General features: G+C 37.5%; 1 long non-coding RNA gene across 2 annotated transcripts in view; it reads left to right on the forward strand.

Annotated features, from left to right (window-relative positions):
* The window catches only part of LOC111175623 (uncharacterized), a 133,619-nt gene that overhangs the window by 5,073 nt on the left and 104,248 nt on the right, over window positions 1–24,298 (forward strand). The window contains exon 3 of one of the 2 annotated variants that reach the window (XR_002644757.2): window positions 15,854–18,667. The exons of the other annotated variant lie outside the window; for it this stretch is intronic. This is a non-coding gene — a long non-coding RNA (uncharacterized LOC111175623). Of the gene's footprint in view, window positions 1–15,853; window positions 18,668–24,298 lie in introns of those variants that run through there. 2 annotated transcript variants of the gene reach the window in all.

Consider the following 24,298-nt stretch of genomic DNA (forward strand, 5'->3'; position numbering starts at 1 on the left):
CTGTGATAAAAACAGTCCAAGTGCTAAAACCGCATATCTGTCTTTAAGCCACTATGCTTCTTTTTCTATGAAGAAGGTAAGAAGTTCTTTTCCTATCGTATTGCATTGCTGGTAAGTGTGGGTTCCTACTGTGGATAGTCCCTTTAAATGGATGAGATTCTCTAGTTCCAATTGGTTGTGGATAGAAAAGAGACCAGCCACAGAAGTCACAGACATTGGTTGGTCACTCTCAGGAAACCTGAGTGTGACAGTTCCATGAGGTAGTCATTGCACTGGGGGATCCTGTTTTTCAAGTGCAGAAATTAATTAGACACTGATTTAGAAACCTCATTGATGATGTTTAATGGTGAAATATAAATGTCATGTGCACCAGAAACTCATGGAGTATCAATATATTCTCCCATGAGAAGCCAGCTCTTGTCAGTAGAAGTTTGTTTGTGAGCCTGGAATCAGAGCAAAAGCAGGCTGTTGGGTGATGTTAATGACTAATCCCATCAAACTATGTAGTCTTATGCATTTATTTCCTCTATATGAGTATTTCTGCTAAGGCTGTCTGATACTCTGCTCACCTAGGAACCCCCTCTGTCTCTCCCTCTTTCTCTCTCCCCCACCCTCTTTCTCTTTCCTTCTCTCCCTGTCTTTCTCTCCCTCTCTCTCTCTCTCTTCCTGCCTCATATACATATATATACATATTTATAGTTATAGTCTCCATATATATAATATATATTAGTTATATTCTCCATATATGTCATTATATATATGTAATTATAGTTTCTGTTTTTGAAGCAGTTTTCAAAGATTTTTTTTAACCTTTTTTGAAATGGAAGCCCAATGTACAAAACAGGTAACAACAGAACTATCTTTGTTGGAACAATTGACAGGAAGATATTGAGCAATCTATTAACACCTCCCCCATTTCTCCCTGCCCTGCCATGGCTGGAGAGGTACCTTTAAGGAATATCTCAGACTTGTTAGCAGATTACTCCTTCAGGCAGGGTTCAATATCATTGCTTATGTTTCAGCTTAAGTTATAATCATATTCTACTCATTGTTCTCTATGTCTATACTGTAGTCTCTCTGAAATTGTATATTTTTCAAAATTTCCAGCCATACACATACTTTCTTTTCTGCTTGTAACCACTTCCACAGGTGGTGATTCTTGTTCATTGTGCTTTGATTCTTCCTGGTTTCACTTTTTGAGAAAGTAATCTGGTTTCCAAGTTCAGGAGTGTTCCATTGCCCTAATAAATTTCACTATGAAACCCTTTATGATCTGGTCTCTGCCTACGTATCCTACCTCATTTTCAATCCTTTCTATCATCATCGGGATTCAACCACATGGATTTTCTGATATTTTCTAAACACTCCCAAGTTTTTCCCAGTTCAGAGCTTTTGTACTTGCTGTTTTTGAAATGCTCTTCCCTAACTTTTCTTTATTTTGTTTTTTTAAATATTCAGGTCTTAGTTTGAAGGAGACCTCTTCTGTCTCACAGCACTCCATTTATTTCCATCATAACAGTTATAGTTTATTTTCTTACCGATTATTTGTCTTACCCACTAAAATATAAGTCCATGAGGACAGAGCCATATCTATCTTGTTCATGACTGTGTACTCAATAGCTAGCTCAGTGCCTGGCACATATGAATGAATGACAATATACAAATATTTACATGCAGATATCACACTCAGAGTAAGGAATGAGACATAGTATGTCATGTATGTCACATATATGGCTGAGCAAGGCTAAATTAACCAGGTTGCTGAAGGGGACCTGGAAATAATTTCCAATTCTGGGCCATGGGACCACCTTTTGCCTTGGGAGGTAGTTACGGCAAGCAAAACATGTCATCTGGAAATTATAGCAACAGACAAAAGGTGGTATTCCAAAAAAGTGGTTCATATTATTGGTTCAACATGGAATAAAAGTGTTTTCTGGACGGGTGAAGGGAGCATGGTAACTGGATACTCCAGAAGCAGATGGGTTCACTTTTTAAAAAAACTTCAAAGGAGTTCTTTTCTCCTTTTGCTCAATTATGAGTTACTTGGTGTGATAACTAAAAAAGCAAATGTAATTTTCTTTCTTCCTCCCTTTATATTTTTCTTCTCCTGGGTTTACATTTGGTTATTGTCTTTTATCTTGTATTAATCTTTGTTGATTTCATTGTATCTGTGATTAAGGACTGCCCTCTCTGAGGTGTGACTAGGAATAATTGCTCTGCAGTAGTCTGTGCATATAGGACAAATATCTGCATGCGTGTTATATTAGTCAGGGTTCTCCAGAGAAACAGAAACAGTAGGATGTGTGTATATATATAGAAAGTGATTTATTTTAAGGAATTGGCTTATGTGATTATGGCGTCTGACTAGTCCAAAATATGCAGGGTGGGCTGGCAGGAGAGCTGATGCTGTAGTTCAAGTCTGAAGGCAGAATTCTCTGCTGGCAGAATTCTCTCTTGCTTGAGGGAGGTCAGTCTACAGTGTTAGTCTGGCCTTCAGCTGATTGGATGAGGCCCACCCACATTATGGAGGGCATTCTGTTTTACTCAAAAATCCACCAACTTAAATGTTAATTTCATCCCAAAGCACCCTCACAGAAATATCCAGAATGTTTGGCTACATATCCAGGCACCATGGCCCAGCCAAATTGACACAAAATTACTATCACAAATGTGTTGTACCTCAGTGCCACATTTTAAGACAATGATGCTTAATTGGAGTAGTACAACCCCATGATGGCAAAGCAGCTAGAGACCATGTTATGTGAAGAACAGCTGAAGGGATAGGGAATGGTTAGAAACTCAGCATCGAATAAAGAAAAAAGAACGAAGAGAATTGAGGACAGTCTCAGAGACCTCTGGGACAACGTTAAACACACCAACATTCAAATTATAGAGGTCCTAGAAGAAAAAGAGAAAAAAAGAGGGTCTGAGAAAATATTTGAAGAGATTACAGTTGAAAACTTTCCTAACATGGGAAAGGAAATAGTAAATCAAGTCCAGGAAGTGCAGAGAGTCCCATACAGGATAAATCCAAAAGAAACATGCCAAGACACATATTAATCACACTATCAGAAGTTAAATACAAAGAAAAAATGTTAAAAGCAGAAAGGAAAAAGAAACAAATAACATACAATGGAATCCCCATAAGGTTAACAGCTGATCTTTCGGCAGAAACTCTGCAAGCCATAAGTGAGAGGCAAGACATATTTAAAGTAATGAAAGGGAAAAACCTACAACCAAGATTACTCTACCCAGCAAGGATCTCATTCAGATTCGACAGAGACATTAAAACCTTTACAGATAAGCAAAGGTTAAGAGAATTCAGTACCACCAAACCAGCTTTACAACAAATGCTAAAGGAACTTCTCTAGGCAGGAAACACAAGAGAAGGAAAAGACCTACAATAACAAACACAAAACAATTAAGAAAATGGTAATAGGAACATACATATTGATAATTACTTTAAATGTAAATGGATTAAATGCTCCAACAAAAACACAGACTGGCTTAATGTATACAAAAACAAGACTCGTATATATGCTGCCTAAAAGAGACCACTTCAGACCTAGGGACACATACAGACTGAAAGTGAGGGGATGGGAAAAGATACTCCATGCAAATGGAAATCAAAAGAAAGTGGAGCAGCAATTCTCATATCAGACAAAATAGACTTTAAAGACTATGACAAGAGAAAAAGAAGGACACTACATAATGATCAAGGGATCATTCCAAGAAGAAGATATAACAACTATAAATATTTATGCATCCAAAATGGGAGCACCTCAATACATAAGGCAAATGCTAACAGCCATAAAAGGGGAAATCGACAGTAACACAATCATAGTAGGGAACTGTAACACCCCACATTCATGGATGGACAGATCATCCAAAATGAAAATAAGGAAACACAAGCTTTAAATGACACATTAAACAAGATGGACTTAATTGATATTTATGGGACGTTGCATCCAAAAACAATAGAATACACTTTCTTCTCAAGTACTCATGGCACATTCTCTAGGATAGATCATATCTTGGGTCACAAATCAAGCCTTGGTAAATTTAAGAAAATCGTAATTGTATCAAGTATCTTTTCTGACCACAATGCTATGAGACTAGATATCAATTACAGGAAAAAAACTGTAAAAAATACAAACACATGGAGGCTAAAGAATTCTTATGCTACTAAATAACCAGGAGATCACTGAAGAAATCAAAGAGAAAATCAAAAAAATAAATAGAAACAACTGCAATGAAAACACTATGACCCAAAACCTATGGGATGCAGCAAATGCAGTTCTAAGGGGAGTTTAGAGCAAAACAATCCTGCCTCAAAAAACAAGAAAAATCTCAAATAAACAACCTAACTTTGCACCTAAAGCAATTAGAGAAAGAAGAACAAAAAAACCGAAAGTTAGCAGAAGGAAAGAAATCATAAAGAGCAGATCAGAAATAAATGAAAAGAAATGAAGGAAACAATAGCAAAGATCAATAGAACTAAAAGCTGGTTCTTTGAGAAGATAAACAAAATTGATAAACTACTACCCAGACTCATCAAGCAAAAAAGGGAGAAGACTCAAATCAACAGAATTAGAAATGAAAACGGAGAAGTAATAACTGACCCTGCAGAAATACAAAGAATCATGAGGGATTACTACAAGCAACTATATGCCAATAAAATGGACAAGCTGGAAGAAGTGGACAAATTCTTAGAAAAGCACAACCTTCTCCGACTGAACCAGGAAGAACTAGAAAATATAAACAGACCAATCACAAGCACTGAAATTGAAACTGTGATTAAAACTCTTCCAACAACAAAAAAAAGCCCAGGGCCAGATGCCTTTACAGGCGAATTCCATCAAACATTTAGAGAAGAGCTAACACCTATCCTTCTCAAACTCTCCCAAAATATAGCAGAGGGAGGAACACTCCCAAACTCATTCTATGGGGCCAGCATCACACTGATACTAAAACCAGACAAAGATGTCACAAAGAAAGAAAACTACAGGCCAGTATCTCTGATGAACATAGATGCAAAAATCCGCAACAAAATACTAGCAAGCAGAATCCAACAGCACATTAAAAGGATCATACACCATGAACAAGTGGAGTTTATTCCAGGAATGCAAGGATTTTCAATATACGCAAATCAATGTGCTACAGCATATTAACAAACTTAAGGGGAAAAACCATAGATCATCTCGATAGATGCAGAAAAATTTTTCGACAAAATTCAACACCCATTGATAAAAGCCCTCCAGAAAGTAGGCATAGAGGTAACTTACCTGAACATAATAAAGGCCATATATGACAAACCCACAGCCTACATCATTCTCAATGGTGAAAAACAAACCATTTCTTCTACGATCAGGAACAAGACAAGGTTGCCCACACTCACCAATGTTATTCAACATAGTTTTGGAAGTTTTAGCCACAGCAATCACAGAAGAAAAAGAAAAGGAATCCAAATTTGAAAAGAAGAAGTAAAGCTGTCACTGTTTGCAGATGACATGATACTATACATAGAAAATCCTAAAGATGCTACCAGAAAACTACTAGAGCTAATCAATGAATTTGGTAAAGTAGCAGGATACAAAATTAATGCACAGGAATCTCTTGCATACCTATACACTAATGATGAAAAACCTGAAAGAGAAATCAAGGAAACACTCCCATTTACCATTGGAACATGAGAATAAAATAAGTAGGAATAAACCTACCAAAGGAGACCAAAGACCTGCATGCAGAAAACCCTAAGACACTGATGCAAGAAATTAAAGATGATACAAACAGATGCAGAGATATACCATGTTCTTGGATTGGAAGAATCAAGATTGTGAAAAGCAATCTCTGATTCAGTGCAGTCCCTATCAAACTACCAATGGCATTTTTCACAGAACTAGAACAAAAAATTGCACAATTTGTTTGGAAGCACAAAAGAACCCAAATAGCCAAAGCAATCTTGACAAAGAAAAATGGAGCTGGAGGAATCAGGCTCCTTGACTTTAGACTATACTACAAAGCTTCACTAATCAAGACTGTATGGTCCTGGCGCAAAAACAGAAATATAGATCGATGGAACAGGATAGAAAGCCCAGAGATAAACCCACGCAGATATGGTCACCTTATTTTTGATGAAGGAAGCAAGAGTATACAGTGGAGAAAAGACAGCCTCTTCAATAAGTGGTGCTGGGAAAACTGGACAGCTACATGTTAAAGAATGAAATTAGAAAACTCCCTAACACCATAACCAAAAATAAACTCAAAATGGATTAAAGACCTGAATGTAAGGCCAGATATTTTAAAAACTCTTGGAGGAAAACATAGAACACTCTATGATATTAATCACAGCAAGGTTCTTTTGGACCCACCTCCTAGACAAATGGAAATAAAACCAAAAATAAACAAATGGGACCTAATGAAACTTAAATGCTTTTGCACAGCAAAGGAAACCATAAACAATATGAAAAGACAACCCTCAGAATGGGAGAAAATATTTGCAAACGAAGCAACTGACAAAGGATTAATCTCCAAAATATACAGGCAGCTCATGTAGCTCAATATCAGAAAAACAAACAACCCAATCCAAAAATGGGCAGAAGATCTAAATAGACATTTCTCCAAAGAAGATATACAGATTGCCAACAACCACATGAAAGGATGCTCAACATCACTAATCATTAGAGAAATGCAAATCAAAACTACAATGCGGTATCACCGCACACCAGTCAGAGTGGCCATCATCCAAAAATCTACAAACAATAAATGGAGAGGGTGTGGATAAAAGGGAACCCTCTTTCACTGTTGGTGGGAATGTAAATTGATGCAGCCACTATGGAGAATAGTACGGAGGTTCCTTAAAAAACTAAAAATAGAACTACCATACAACCCAGCAATCCCACTCTTGGGCAAATATCCTGAGAAAACCATAATTCAGAAAGGGTCTTGTACCACAATGTTCATTGCAGCACTATTTACAATAGCCAGGACATGGAAGCAACCTATGTGTCCATCGACAGATGAATGGATAAAGAAGATGTGGTACATATATACAATGGAATATTACTCAGCCATAAAAAGGAACAAAATTGAGTTATTTGCAGTGAGGTGGACCGACCTAGTCTGTCATACAGAGTGAAGTAAATCAGAAAGAAAAAACAAATACCATATGCTAACACATATATATGGAATCTAAAAAAAAAAGAAAAGAGGTTCTAATGAACCTAGGGGCAGAATAGGAATAAAGATGCAGACGTAGAGAATGGACTTGAGGACATGGTGATGGGGAAGGGTGAGCTGGGGCGAAGTGAGAGAGTAGCATTGACGTATATACACTACCAAATGTAAAATAGATAGCTAGTGGGAAGCAGCTACATAGCACAGGGAGATCAGTTCGGTGCTTTGTGACCACCTAGAGGGGTGGGATAGGGAGCGTGGGAGGGAGATGCAAGAGAGAGGGGATATGGGCATATATTTATACATATAGCTGATTCAGTTTGTTGTACAGCAGAAACACAACATTATAAAGCAATTATGCTCCCAATAAATATGTTAAAATAAACACAGAAATTCTGCATCGTTCAAACTCCTGGGTTCCACACTTGTCCATACCCAGTGTCTTTCTGAGTTGAATCATTATGTCTTACTTATATCAGAGTTATAGTATGAATTGTAGACATTTCACTATCCTTTGGCTTGAAATTGCTTTAATTTCAGTTAAGGGCCTTTATCAACAAAACATCTAAGCTAGTAATGCTTTTATTTTACTATTTCTAATATCTAGAACATAAGGAGATTTCTTATCCAGCCTGGTGATTTCTGCAAAATAACTTCCATGTTGAGCATTGAGTAAAAAATTTTCTGCCTTTTGCATGAATCATTGACCCCAGGTGACTTCCGTTTTTAAGCTAAAAAACATCTCTCCTAATTGTAACAAGCTAAGGATTTACTGTTAACTGTCTCATGCCCATTTCTGTGGCCATATTTCAACCCCTTCCCCAGCAATAATAAACAAAACCAAGCATCATCCTGTTAGGAAAATTTTGTTTTTGTTGTTATTCTTCTGTGACACTTAGACCTTTTGTTAGCTGTTGGTCCAGATTTTATTGTATTCATTTTTTGTATTGAATTAATTTATTGTATTCGTTATTGGCATCATGGTGAGTAGTATGAATGTAAGAGTTGTAATTCATTCATTCATTCACCTAATGTTTACTGAATATCTACTTGTGCCAAGCACCTCTAGGTGCTGGGAATTCAGTGGTGAACAAGTCACAGAAACATCATAATTGAAAAAGGTAGCATGAATGGTTATTGCCGATATTTTGCTTTCATCCTGATGAATCTTCCTTAATTCTGTAATTCTGGATATGAAAGAAAAGTGAATTATTTCTATAGCTTTTATCAGTTATACAGAATAAAAGCACTAGTACTCTTGTTAAAATTTAGAGAAGAATAAAATTCACAATAGTATAGTATAATTTTACAATAACACATATCATTATGTTGATTATCTCTGTATAATTAAAATGTTTCCAAGCCTTTGCCGTTGGCTTTTATTTCTGGCCAAATTAAGGATAACTCATTTCCTGAACTATATAACAAACGAGTATCTGTAGGATCCTTGGAATTAGTGGAATAAGAACTGAATTGGTGAAATTTTTATACCATTTTCTACGAAATTTATTTTATGGAATAGCCTGAGTTGACATAGCCCCCTTTCCCAGTGTTCATGGAGAGAGAGAGTGTTGAATTTTGAGCAAGTGTTCTTATGATAGGTTTTATTAAAAATGACTAAACAAAAAATACATTTTATGGGGCTTCCCTGGTGACGCAGTGGTTAAGAATCCACCAGCCAATGCAGGGGACACGGGTTTGTGCCCTGGTCCAGGAAGATCCCACGTGCCACAGAGCAACTAAGCCCGTGCACCCCAAATACTGAGCCTGCACTCTAGAGCTCACGAGCCACAACCATTGAAGCCCGCATGCCTAGAGCCCATGCTCTGCAACAAGGAAAGCCACTGCAATGAGAAGCCCATGCACCACAACAAAGAGTAGCCCCTGCTTGCCACAACTAGAGAAAACTCGTGCACAGCAACAAAGACACAACACGGCCAAAGATAATAAAATTATTTAAAAAATAAGAGTAGTAAGAATCTGAAAAAGAATTTATTGATGTCTCTCTGTAAGTGAATCAAGTGGATGTACAGCAGCAAGAAACACAGCATTGAAAATCAGCTACACACCGTTATAAAAATAAAATACAAAAAAAAGAAAAAAAGACAAATTCTTACAGAATTCGTTCAGGGGCTGTGATGCAACCTGGACTGACCACATCTAGACCCACAGCTGGATGGGACCTAAGGCTGGACACTCATGGGGCTGAGAGGCTTGGTGAGGATGGGCCAGCAAATGCAGCCCCATAAGAGTAATACTGCCTGGTCCCCATTCCATGGGTCCCAAATCTCCAGGTGCAGGGGACCCTTCCTACAGCTAAAACATGCATGGGACACCTAGAGGATGGTACACCATCTGATCGGGAAGAATTTGGAAAAGGCACCTCATCTCCTCATCTCCGGGTGGTTGGGTTCCCCCCTCCAGCCTCTTCCCTTACAATCTCCCCACTTGGGGAAATCAGCACCTTCAACATCCTTTTTTGTACAGTTTGGAATTTGTCTGGAGCATGAAGTGGAAGCGGGTAACCAATGAGAGACAAGCCCTAGGTGTTTGGACAGGCACGTGCCACTCTAATTTCCAATCAGGAAGAGGAATTGACCAAGGGCTCAGCTTGCCCCTGTAACCAGAATAGGGCTTGAAGCAAACATGCTGTTTTGTGGCCAGTTCCCAAAAAAAGTTGAAAAATGGAGCTCGGGACACTACAGTTCACAAACCTGCAGGGTTGTAAATGATACCTATCAACGAAAAATGTCTTGAGGTATGTCATCGAAAAGGACTTGTAAGCAAGGCAGAATTGCAGGAAAGGGATTTCAAGAGGTAGATTGGACTTGCCATTAAAGCACATGAAAAGCGGCTGAACTTCGCCAATGACGCACAGGCAGGCAATGCAAATCAACACTACAAAGAGGTATCACTTCCCACCAGTCAGAGTGGCCATTCTCACGAAGAGTAAAAACCAGAAACGGAGGTCAGGGCATGGAGAAAAGGGAGCCCTGTTACGCTGATGCTGGGAATGTAAATTGCCAACGGCCACTCTGGAGAAGTGTATTGTGTTTCCCCCCAAATCTAAAAAACAGAGCTACAGAGCATACGGCACTTCCACTCATGGGCATATATATTGGGAAAACCAAAAATCGACAGGACACAGGTACCCCAATGCTTAGTGCTGCTCTGTTTACAAGAGCCTTGACTTGGATACAACCTAGATGTCCTTGGAAGGAAAAAATGGATAAAGAAGATGTGGTACTTATGTACAATGGAATATTACTCAGCCGTGAAATCAATGAAATCAGGCCAGTTGCAGCAACTTGGGTGGACTTAGGTACTATCATTCTAAGTGACATAAGTCAGACAGAAAAAGAGACTTATCATAAGATATCACTTATAGGTGGAATCTAAAAATGGCTACACGTGCACTAAATTACAAAAGAGAAACACAGTCACATCTTTAGGGCTTCCCTGGTGGCGCAGTTGTTAAGAATCCATCAGCCAATGCAGGGGACACGGGTTCGAGCCCAGGTCCGGGAAGATCCCACATGTCGCGGAGCAACTAAGCCCTGCCTCAGTACTGAGCCTGTGCTCTAGAGCTTGCGAGCCACAGCTACTGAGCCCGCGTGCCACAACTACTGAAGTCTGCACGCCTAGAGCTCGTGCTGTGCAACAAGAGAAGCCACCACAATGAGAAGACCGTGCACCACAACGAAGAGTAGCCCCCCGCTCGCTACAACTAGAGAAAGCCCGCACTCAGCAACAAAGACCCAACACAGCCAAAGATAAATAAATAAAATTATTTTTAAAAAATACATTTTATACAAGAAATATTGCTACTAAATGGATTAATAGCATGTCAATGCTGAAATTTTCTGGGCAATCTCATTATTTACAGCCTGTTTTCCTATTTGTCTTTTTTCAAACCTTGAGCTCATGTGTGAGACTTTTTGGCATGCTTGCCCATTTAGGTTGTATACCCTCCCAGTTTTCCCCAAACTCTGTCGTAAGTGTTCATTTCAGTTCCATGCAAGACCCATACTCACCTTTGGCATGTGATACACTTCTCTAAGGCTAGCCTGAACTTATCACATCTTCAGTCTTTGAGGGAACCATGAAAATCCTCTTAGATCTTCGTCACTTGGGCCTCTACTTGCACTCTTCTAATGGATTATATTTTATTCTCCCAAGGCCGTGCAGTGAGCAAACACCAGTTCCCTATCCTGTCATTGACTGCAGACTCCTGTATTATTAAATTCTGAAACTTTTCAATTTTATTAGAAAAGAAGATAACTTAATCTCTCCTTTGTTCTCTAGGAAATTGCTTTTCCTTTGTTCTCCAGGAAGTCATTTTTAGTTCCCGTCTTCTTCTTCTCTTCCAGTAACTTCTCTTTTGTCCTCTTTTATGAATAAATCTTCTAGCTGATCTCCCTACGTGAAGTATCTGAATTATAGTCATTACAGTGGTAATAAAATTTGACTATACAATCTAGTTTACATACCTGTAGAAATTTGAGATGTTTTGATAGTATGATTTGTGAATTATTAATTGATTTTTTTCCTGGTATAAATGATTAAATGGTGATCCTCTTCTCAGTTGACACCTACATAGAAGGATATCCATTATATTAGGGATTGTCAATAATAGTATAAATGGAGAAAATCAAAAGCCTTGACTTGTATTACAGCTATGACTGATTAATTGGTACCAGACTAACGCTTATGCAATAAAGAACTAAAAAAAAGAAAACGTGAAAACATATATGAAACAACTGTTTTCAGACATTGTACAGCAGGCAGTGCAAGACTACAGTGTCTGAGAGAAGGAAATCAAGCTAGATAAGCCCTACAATTGCCCAGTTTTCTGGCTGGAGGCACTTCGTAGACAGTGGTGCATAGAGGTGGAACCCAGACAAAACATGGCGGCCTTGCTAAACTGAGGGGGCAAATATCAGAGTTAGAGAGGCTTAAGAAAGTTAATTTATGGCGGAGAGGACCAAAAAGAAGGGAGCTAAGCAGGGTAAGAACTCCAGAAATTTGCATGGATGTCCCTTTGAGTATTTGAATATTAAGCCGTACATATATGGGGTGAGACTCCGCAAGACCAGATAAATGCCTACGAGGGAGGGAACAACTATAGGGAAGCTGTAAGCTGAAAATCCATCAGAGTTTCACAGCGTTGGGAGATGTTTGAATTCTGACCAACTAGGGTGGAAAGGCCTGTTGACACTCAGGGATTTCAACAGAGATCCCCAAAGGGCTATACCATTAGTTTTACTCCTAAGAAGTAGGGCTAAAACTATCCCTAGAGTAAAATCTGTTCTAGACCCACCTTAATAAAGTTGAAATAGAAGCTGCAAAATGATCATATTACTCTTCAGGTACAGGCATACCTCGGAGATATTGTGGATTCCATTCTAGACCACTGCACTAAAGTGAATATCACAATAAATTGAGTCACATGCATTTTGGGGTTTCCCAGTGCATGTAAAAGTTATGTTTATACTATACGGCAGTCTATTAAGTGTGAAATCTAAAAAAAATCTTAAAAGACCACATACATACCTTAATTAAAAAATGCTTTATTGGGCTTCCCTGGTGGTGCAGTGGTTGAGAGTCCGCCTGCCGATGCAGGGGACACGGGTTCGTGCCCCGGTCCGGGAAGATCCCACATGCCACAGAGCGGCTGGGCCCGTGAGCCATGGCCGCTGAGCCTGCGCGTCTGGAGCCTGTGCTCCGCAACGGGAGAGGCCACAACCATGAGAGGTCCGCGTACCGCAAAAAAAAAAAAAAAAAAGCTTTATTGCTGAAAAAATGCTTCCCATCATCTGACAATGCAGAGTTGTAACAAACCATAGTATCTGTGAAGCACAATAAAGTGAAATGCAGTAAAACAAGGTATGCCTGTAAATTAATTGCCTACCAGAACAAAACTCAATTCCCTTTAATGAAACACAAAAATCACTCAACAATAAAATTCATCATATTCAACATTCATCAAAAATTGCTAGACATGTGGAAAATCATGAAAATGTGACCCATAGCCAGGCGAAAAAATCCATCGATAGAACGAGACCAAGAAATGACAGAGATGATGGAATTAACAGACAAGGATGCTTAAAGCAGTTATTATAAATATATATAAAGATTTGTAATGGTAATGGAGATAGAGGCAAGATAAGGGAGGTTTGTCATTTTCTATGTAAATGAAATGAATTCCCTTGGAATGAATTCTGGGGCAAGTATAAGGAGAGGAGAGAATGGTGGTAAATCCTTCTCCCTGTCTTCCTCCGATGGGTTTACTCTCTATGAATCACCCTTGCTTTCTGGGACTTTGGTAGGTTTGCTGAGGTTCACCACACTATGACAACTGGAGAGCAATGGAACAGAGAATTCTGAAGAGATGGTATATCACAGCAAGTGCCTGCTGACAGCCATAGAACCTTTGCGGTCCAAGAGGTATATGAAAAAACAGTGAATTTCTCTGTGTCCACAAGAAAGAAAGGGCCCAGAATATAGGTGAGAAAGAAACACTCAGCAGACTTGCAGGAGGTTTACCAGTCTTTCAGCCTGGGTGAGAAGAATCCCAGGGAGATGGGAGAAGATAAGAAGAGGACGCTGCCACATCCCAATGGATTATCAACAACACAGTGGTGAAACATGATCTCCAAGGATACCAGTTTCCAAAAATGAGACCAATTAAAATACAAAGTGGATAACCCTTCTACCCAGATGTCATAGTGGCATATTTAAGTTCCCCAGCTCAGCAACAACCAGGGTAAAGGAAGAGGACAAAGGGAAAGTAATCTTAAATAGGAATGAGTTTTCATTTTGGTACATCTTAGTTTTTTGTCAAGCAGGCTAAAAAAATGATTTCCTGCTCCCCAGTTGCTTTTCTAATCATCTAGCTTTAGATTTGTCACTGGATAATTTTAGAGATGTGCTCATTTATATAGAGGAATAAATGTGAAGCCAGCCTATAAACCTATGAGAAGTTAATGTGCTTTGTGTAGATAAGCAATTTAAAAACTAATATGTAGGTACATTATTGAGAGGAAACGTAAAAGGGCACAGTAGAAAGCTAAAAATAGATGATTTTCTGTATCATTTTCGAGATGTGATGATTAAGTACTTGCATTCTTTGCTTTGTCTTATCAGCAAATACACAGCTGCAATAAAAAAGAAACTCCATTTACCCTATAAATGTGATCTGAAAGAACTAAATCCTGTGTCTACCTGGTTAAAGCTTTTCTTCCTTAAAACAGGATGATTTAAGAGGAATATACATCTAGGCTCAGCCTTAGTAGTCCCTTGCCACTCACATGGTTAAATTTACTGTGGATTGCAAGTTCATGTAGTGTCCCTGGCTAAAATATAGAAGCTCTACTAATATTACCTCATCATACTATAATTTCCCTGCGACATAGACTTTCATTTCTTCAAGATTTGATTTTAAAATGTTATCTAGTTTTTAGGTCACTTGAACTTTGTTGGTTCTCAGTTTCTAAAATAATCCAGGCCTTTCCAGCTTTAAATTTCTGTGATAGTGTGATTTATGTTTGAAAATAAAAATACTTCCTTTTCAAAGAAAAATACCTCAAAGTATAATTTTATCATTATTAACACCAAATTGGGACTTCCCTGGTGGCACAGTGGTTAAGAATCTGCCTGCCAGTGCAGGGGACACAGGTTCGAGCCCTGGTCCTGGTAGATCCCACATGCCGCGGAGCAACTAAGCCCGTGCGCCACAACTACTGAAGCCCATGTGCCTAGAGCCTGTGCTCCACAACAAGAGAAGCCACTGCAGTGAGGAGCCCTTGTGCCGCAATGAAGAGTAGCTCCTGCTTGGTGCAACTGCAGAAAGCCTGCACGCAGCAACGAAGACCCAACGCAGCCAAAAATAAATAAACAAATAAATTAAAAAAAAACCCAAACACCATATTGATTCATTAATTCATCCTTCTATGCCAATAGTTTGGAACGAAGTGACACTAACAACTAAAAAAGAAATGTCTCCCTTTTTTTCAAGAATTGGTGACCTAAAGAGAATGCTTATGTTGTGCACACTACTTCTAGATCTAGAAAGCTAATATATTTATATTTATGTTTAATAGCACAACAAATCAAATTATTGCAAGATGAGAAGTTTTATATACATACATAGCAGTATCTACATATATGTTCATATAAATATATATATATATATGAATAAGTGTGTCATGGCTTCATTGGCATAAAATGTGGAAATTGGAAGAAAGGTGGAAGTTTTTACCATATTTTTCTAATGCTACGTGGTCAGCCTAAACTGGTAGATTCATATATTCCTGAACATCATGATAATTAGAGCTGAGAAGTGAATTAGATTACCATATAGGCCTCAGTGGTCATTTGTTTTCTTTTGGCTGCCTAACATCCATTTTTCCTAATTTTGGTAACAGTACCCACTTTTTCCCCACCCTCTGTCCTTGGGCTTTGTGTGGTCTAAACAACTGAGTCTAAGAATAGGCATGTGATTCAGTATAGGCCAATCGTCATGTTTCATTCCTCTGATTAAATTGATTGGTTTAGGAATGGGCAGGTGACTTGATTTAGTCCACTGAGAGTTAAGCCCAGGAACTCTGATTAAACTGTTGAAAGGACCTTGTGTTTTTTACTTTATTATTTTTATTTTATTTTATTATTCTTTTAGTATTTTTTCTGGACTTCAACCTGAAACTGCTATCAGATATCTTGACACTTCGAATAAAGTCTACACGTAAGAGAACAGAGCTGAGAGATGGAAAGATGCTGAATCCCAATGATGTCCTTTGAAATGCTGGGTGAAGCTGGGCCTGAAGATAGAGCTACCTCTATAGTTTTCAGATACTTAAGTCAATAAATACTCTTGTTTGCTTAGATAACCTTGAGTTAGATTTTATATTACCTCCAAAAGAGTACTATATTGGATATTTTCCATTTGCCCTCCAAATTCACTCTCTACTCTTCTCTACCCTCTCTGTGCCCCAGGGGACTAACCTATCTGAATTGCATCAAAGAGTTCTGTTGCCCTCTGGTTTCTGGTTGTGTTCAGCCAATGGAAGTCTCTCTGGAGACTGAAGTCAGGGCAATTATTCCCCATTTATTCCTAGGGGCTCTCACTGGTAGATACGAATGGGTTGGCTGGTCCTTCTTGCAGAGGCTGTAGATCCTGTCAAGTGTCCTTCTCTCTCCAGGTTTGAGTAGCTTTTTTCTCCCTTCACACCATCTGATGTAGGGGAGGGAGTAGTACCTCCCTACAATTGCTAGTCCTGGATTAAAGCATTATGCTTAATTGATTTCCTGTAACCTTTCCCATACTTTTGTAGTCTCTCTATTAAATTCTCCTCAGTTATCCAGTTTGAGGCTAATCCAGAGCCATCTCTTTCTGCCAGAACCTGAGTGCTACATACTCCATTTGGTCTTCAAAATAGAGGAAAATGAGGTAGTTTTAAAAGACATAATCAGACTTGCCATTTGAATAATTTATTGATTGGTGGTGAATGCTCAATTGAATATCACAGCAAGGCTTTAGACTTTTTGCAATGCATTAAAGGAAGTCTTTGGTAAAGGGAACTGAGGCCTGTTGGCATCTATATGAGCTAGGACTTACTTTAAGATTTTGGATTCTCTTCCAGTCTGTCACTCCCAGAAACTACCTTTTAGTGCAACCATGGTGGGATTCTTCTTTGTTATCCATAGTAGCTCTAAGTAAGCATCACAATGCTCTCACAAACTTACATTTTCACTTCTGCAGGTCTAAAAAGAGGGCTACTTGAATTTCTGTGAATAAATGAATAAAGAAGTAATCTAGAAATGCACACCAAATTAAATGGCAGCAATCTATATGCAAGTAAAGCATTCATTTACATTCATTGAATTTATATCCTGTGATTATTTGCTTTAATTTTTTTTGTACCGTCTATGTAAAAAGGGTTTCCTGAGAAAATTAACAATATTAATAAAACTAACAGGTTTATGTTAAAAACTACTCAGGAGAACAAACCTTCCATGGGTCTTTATATACTTCAGAAGGACATAGCTGTAAATATGCCAATTTCAAATTATTCATTGAAGTAATTTCTCAACTAGGTATCATATAATTACTGCATGTATTTTGAGTAGTAAGTTTACTTTAATGTAATTTATCTTTTAAACTTTTACCACGTTAGCCTTTTCTTCAGTTAGTCTGAATGATGAGCACTGATGAGCATTTTCAGTGATAAAGTGTTAAAAGAATTAGCCATACTGAATATACATAATAGAGTTATAGCAGGTAGATATTCATTATTAACCTGAGGGTATGGAGTATATTCAGTAGTCAAGATGAAGCAAAATATTATTTATACTTTAAGTTGAGAACACTTTACTAAGTCAATCAAGATACTTTCCACCTCATCTAGGTTTTCCTGACTCTTCACTTACAGCACAATTTTTACACTGGACAGCAGTTCAAACTAATAATAAGTATATGGTTGCTATATTTTTTCAAACTATAACATCTGTTTATGGTGATAATGGAACAAAATATTTGAAATTGCCCCGACCTAAGGAAAAAAAATCTAAGCCATAAGGTTGCTATGTGTACAATGTTTTACGTGTAACACATTTCCTCTCAATCTCTTTTGTGAAAGGAAAATCAAAATGGAGTCAGTATTGCTAAGAGAGCTTTCTAAAATGGAGCTGGGAGACCATTGAGGAAGTGTGACTTATGTGCATCTCAGCCCAGATGGAATCTCACCTTTTGAACACTTATTGTCCTACTCAAGATACTTATCCGTCATGTACCCTAAAATAACTTGTGACAACCTATCTGCTTATTGAATCCTTACCCTAAAACAACTCATGATTCCTTAAGCACAAATATCCCCTGACTTGCATCAGAGTCAGTCACAATTCTCTCGCAAGTTAACAACCTTGCGGCTTTTGTCTTTTTAAACTCCTGACTGATTCTCTTCTTCGGAGCAGTCTTTCGGTTTCATCCGAATCTGTGTCTCCCAAATTGCAATTCTTAAGACTCCAAAGCTCTTTGCTCTTTGCAGCCTCAATACTGATTATTGTTTGACATTTTCAACAGCACAACTGCTTTAAAAGTATGTACCAGTCTCCACAGAAATCTAATAGATTTAAGAAAATATGTGTTATAATAATAGTTAATAATACCCAAGAGTTCTATAGCATGAATTAGTGCTTCACTGTGCTGGGCACCCTTGTTGATTAAAGGGTACAATAAAATATGGTTCCTGCTTTTAAGGAGAATAAAATTTAAGAGAAGTGAGCTATCGACACTAGGCAGTATAAGAAGCCTTTACATTTCAAAGGACAGACTTGCTGAGGACTGTTAGATGAAGAAAGGCAGTGTGTGCAGACTGCTGGCTATGGTGGTAATCTGGGCTTTAGTCCTGGCTACATCATATGCTAGTTATATGACCTTGACTAAATATCCTGAGACAAGGTTCTCAAAATGAAGGTGGTTACTTACCTGACTACCCCACAAAATCACTGGGAAGATCTGTCTTACACCCTCAACTTTTCTTTAGTTTCCTTTGATATATTATCTAGAATTCCATCTTCAGCTGTCTTATCTTTTCAATTCCATAACGTCTTCCAAAGAAACAGCCTGGGTATACCAAAGGCCCCTTAAGCCCCACATACCCAAAAACTATATCAATAATCAGATTTATTAGACAAAGCATGTTTAAGATGATAGCAGAATTTTCCCCATTGTAATTTTCACACCTACGACTTCAATTACCAGTACATTTAAGTTGGGAAAGTAAATAAAATTGTAATCATATTTTCATTTTCAAAAAAGTAACACTCCAGCATCAGATTGCAGGAAAAAAATAGAGGGAAAAGGAATGGAGCATCCAGGCAAAAGATTATGAGCTCAGGCAGTGGTAGTTGGCATGGATCATAGTTAAAAAGGTATTTAGGAGGAGAGTAGGCAGATATTTTTCCCCTCTGTGTTTTGGAACATAGAAGCATTGGGATAATCTGATCTTTGGAGGTTTGCTAGAATTCCCTCGTGAAACCATTTTGGCCTTGTGCTTTTGGTGGACTAGTGTTTTGAAAAACTGTCTCTATTTCTTTTATGAAAATTAGTTTGTTTGACATTTTATATACACCAGGGTTAATATTCTGAATGTATATATTTCATCTAGGTGTTACAATTTATTAGCAGAGTTGTACCATGCAAACTCTCATGATTTTTTAAAAAAATTCCTGTTTTTATGGTTGTTTACTTGTCATTTCTTATTTTGTATATTTGTGTTTCTTTTTTGCTTGATTAATTAGCTAGTGGATTCTGTATTTTGCTAATATTTCCAAAAAACCAACATTTTAACTTTTTAATTAAATCTTTTTTTCTGTTTATAACTCATTATTTTTGCCTTGTTTTTTAAAGATTTTTTTTTTTGAGGTGGACCATTTTTAAAGTCTTTATTGAATTTGTTACAATATTGCTTCTGTTTTATGTTTTGGTTTTTTGGCCACGAGGCATATGGGATCTTAGCTCCCCGACCAGGGATTGAACCCGCACCCCCTGCCTTGGAAGGCGAAGTCTTAACCACTGGACCACCAGGGAAGTCCCTTTTTGCCATTATTTTTAATATTCCCATTTTTTCTGTTTTCTGTTTATTTTTGACTGCTCCCCGGTAAAATTTTTATATATTTGTGAAGAATTGACATCTTTGTGATATTAAATAAGTCCTATTTAAGAACAAGGAATGTCTTTCTGTTAATTCAAGTGCTTATTTATTTATTGTCATCCTTTCATTTTTTTCTGTATAACCATTTAAGGCCATGATTTTTTTTTTAATGTAAAAGGACATTTTACTTATTTTGAATTTTTGAATTTTATTGAATTTATTTTTTATACAGCAGGTTCCTATTCTTATCTATTTTATACATATTAGTGTATATACGTTAATCCCAATCTCCCAAGTCATCCCACCACCACCACCCCCTCCACTTTCCCCCCTTGGTGTCCATACGTTTGTTCTAGGCTATGATTTTTTTCTCTGATCTTCATTCATTAATATTGACAAATAGTGTCATCATTTCCATTATTTTTACAAATAATTCTGAAATTTCAGTTCCCCTTTGCCTTGAGAGTTGTCTAATAGAGAGTTATTTAACTTTAGATAGAAAGTCCTATTTATGTTTTAATTTTGCTATTAATTTCTATATTTTTTATATGAAAGAATTATTTTTGTATCATTCTACTTTGTTAAACTCATTGAGATTTTCTTTGGACCATAATATATTGTCTATCTTCATGAATGTTTATGTGCTCTTGAAAAGAAAATGCATCAATATTTGGGATGCAAAGTCTGATGTATATTCACATACTTTATTGCTTATGTTGTTTAGGGCTTCTATATCTTTATTTTTTGTCAACTCCTCTTGGACTAAGAGTGATGTATTAAAATTGTGCATTACTGTGTGCTTCTGGCTATTTCTCCTTACAGCTCTTGTAGTTTCTGCTTTATAAAGTGATTGCTATGAAATTTGGTGCATAAATATTCAAAACTATTATATATTCATATTTTTTTACATAATGACATGTCCTTTATTGTCACTTTTTTTAATGCTTAAGGTACTGAATTCTAGCTTGTCAGATATTAAGATCACAACTCCTTCCTTCTTTTTTTTTTTTTTTTTTTTTTAAACATCTTTATTGGGGTATAATTGCTTTACAATTGTGTGTTAGTTTCTGCTTTATAACAAAGTGAATCAGTTATACATATACATATGTTCCCATATGTCTTCCCTCTTGCGTCTCCCTCCCTCCCACTCTCCCTATCCCACCCCTCCAGGCTGTCACAAAGCACCGAGCTAATATCCCTGTGCCTTGCGGCTGCTTCCCCCTAGCTATCTACCTTACTACGTTTGTTAGTGTGTATATGTCCATGACTCTCTCTCACCCTGTCAAAGCTCACCCTTCCCCCTCCCCATATCCTCAAGTCCGTTCTCCAGTAGGTCTGCGTCTTTATTCCTGTCTTACCCCTAGGTTCTTCATGACATTTTTTTTTCCCCTTAAATTCCATATATATGCGTTAGCATACGGTATTTGTCTTTTTCTTTCTGACTTACTTCACTCTGTATGACAGACTCTAGGTCTATCCACCTCATTACAAATAGCTCAATTTCGTTTCTTTTTATGGCTGAGTAATATTCCATTGTATATATGTGCCACATCTTCTTTATCCATTCATCCGATGATGGACGCTTAGGTTGTTTCCATCTCCGGGCTATTGTAAATAGAGCTGCAATGAACATTTTGGTACATGACTCTTTTTGAGTTTTGGTTTCCTCAGGGTATATGCCCAGTAGTGGGATTGCTGGGTCATATGGTAATTCTATTTGTAGTTTTTTAAGGAACCTCCATACTGTTCTCCATAGTGGCTGAACCAATTCACATTCCCACCAGCAGTGCAAGAGTGTTCCCTTTTCTCCACACCCTCTCCAGCATTTATTGTTTCTAGATTTTTTGATGATGGCCATTCTGACTGGTGTGAGATGATATCTCATTGTAGTTTTGATTTGCATTTCTCTAATGATTAATGATGTTGAGCATTCTTTCATGTGTTTGTTGGCATTCTGTATATCTTCTTTGGAGAAATGTCTATTTAGGTCTTCTGCCCATTTTTGGATTGGGTTGTTTGTTTTTTTGTTATTGAGCTGCATGAGCTGCTTGTAAATTTTGGAGATTAAACCTTTGTCAGTTGCTTCATTTGCAAATATTTTCTCCCATTCTGAGGGTTGTCTTTTGGTCTTGATTATGGTTTCCTTTGCTGTGCAAAAGCTTTGAAGTTTCATTAGGTCCCATTTGTTTATTTTTGTTTTTATTTCCATTACTCTAGGAGGTGGGTCAGAAAGGATCTTGCTGTGATTTATGTCATAGAGTGTTCTGCCTATGTTTTCCTCTAAGAGTTTGATAGTTTCTGGCCTTACATTTAGGTCTTTAATCCATTTTGAGCTTATTTTTGTGTATGGTGTTAGGGAGTGATCTAATCTCATACTTTTACATGTACCTGTCCAGTTTTCCCAGCACCATTTATTGAAGAGGCTGTCCTTTCTCCACTGTACATTCCTGCCACCTTTATCAAAGATAAGGTGTCCATATGTGCGTGGGTTTATCGCTGGGCTTTCTATCCTGTTCCATTGATCTATATTTCTGTTTTTGTGCCAGTACCATACTGTCTTGATTACTGTAGCTTTGTAGTATAGTCTGAAGTCAGGGAGCCTGATTCCTCCAGCTCCTTTTTTCGTTCTCAAGATTGCTTTGGCTATTCGGGGTCTTTTGTGTTTCCATACAAATTGCAAAATTTTTTGTTCTAGTTCTGTGAAAAATGCCAGTGGTAGTTTGATAGGGATTGCATTGAATCTGTAGATTGCTTTGGGTAGTAGAGTCATTTTCACAATGTTGATTCTTCCCATCCAAGAACATGGTATATCTCTCCATCTATTTGTATCATCTTTAATTTCTTTCATCAGTGTCTTATAATTTTCTGCATACAGGTCTTTCGTCTCCTTAGGTAGGTTTATTCCTAGATATTTTATTCTTTTTGTTGCAATGGTAAATGGGAGTGTTTTCTTGATTTCACTTTCAGATTTTTCATCATTAGTATATAGGAATGCCAGAGATTTCTGTGCATTAACTTTGTATCCTGCTACTTTACCAAATTCATTGATTAGCTCTAGTAGTTTTCTGGTAGCATCTTTAGGATTCTCTATGTATAGTATCATGTCATCTGCAAACAGTGACAGCTTTACTTCTTCTTTTCCGATTTGGATTCCTTTTATTTCCTTTTCTTCTCTGATTGCTGTGGCTAAAACTTCCAAAACTATGTTGAATAAGAGTGGTGAGAGTGGGCAACCTTGTCTTGTTCCTGATCTTAGTGGAAATGCTTTCAGTTTTTCACCATTGAGGATGATGTTTGCTGTGGGCTTGTCATATATGGCCTTTATTATGTTGAGGAAAGTTCCCTCTATGCCTACTTTCTGCAGGGTTTTTAGCATAAATGGGTGTTGAATTTTGTCAAAAGCTTTCTCTGCATCTATTGAGATGATCATATGGTTTTTCTCTTTCAATTTGTTAATATGGTTTATCACATTGATAGATTTGCGTATATTGAAGAATCCTTGCATTCCTGGAATAAACCCCACTTGATCATGGTGTATGATCCTTTTAATGTGCTGTTGGATTCTGTTTGCTAGTATTTTGTTGAGGATTTTTGCATCTATGTTCATCAGTGATATTGGCCTGTAGTTTTCTTTCTTTGTGACATCCTTGTCTGGTTTTGGTATCAAGGTGATGGTGGCCTCGTAGAAGGAATTTGGGAGTGTTCCTCCCTCTGCTATATTTTGGAAGAGTTTGAGAAGGATAGGTGTTAGCTCTTCTCTAAACGTTTGATAGAATTCACCTGTGAAGCCATCTGGTCCTGGGCTTTTGTTTGTTGGAAGATTTTTAATGACAGTTTCAATTTCAGTGCTTGTGATTGGTCTGTTCATATTTTCTATTTCTTCCTGATTCAGTCTTGGCAGGTTGTGCATTTCTAAGAATTTGTCCATTTCTTCCAGATTGTCCATTTTATTGGCATAGAGTTGCTTGTAGTAATCTCTTATGATTTTTTTTATTTCTGCAGTGTCAGTTGTTACTTCTCCTTTTTCATTTCTAATTCTATTGATTTGAGTCTTCTCCCTTTTTTTCTTGATGAGTCTGGCTAGTGGTTTATCTATTTTGTTTATCTTCTCAAAGAACCAGCTTTTAGTTTTATTGATCTTTGCTATCGTTTCCTTCATTTCTTTTTCATTTATTTCTGATCTGATTTTTATGATTTCTTTCCTTCTGCTAGCTTTGGGGTTTTTTTGTTCTTCTTTCTCTAATTGCTTGAGGTGCAAGGTTAGGTTGTTTATTCGAGATGTTTCCTGCTTCTTAAGGTGGGCTTGTATTGCTATAAACTTCCCCCTTAGAACTGCTTTTGCTGCATCCCATAGGTTTTGGGTCGTTGTGTCTCCATTGTCATTTGTTTCTAGGTATTTTTTTATTTCCTCTTTGATTTCTTCAGTGATCACTTCATTATTAAGTAGTGTATTGTTTAGCTTCCATGTG

Source organism: Delphinapterus leucas, chromosome 4 (assembly GCF_059928025.1).
Source record: "Delphinapterus leucas isolate spDelLeu-1000000601 "Yukka" chromosome 4, BTC_Dleu_Yukka2, whole genome shotgun sequence".
Lineage (NCBI taxonomy): Eukaryota > Metazoa > Chordata > Mammalia > Artiodactyla > Monodontidae > Delphinapterus > Delphinapterus leucas.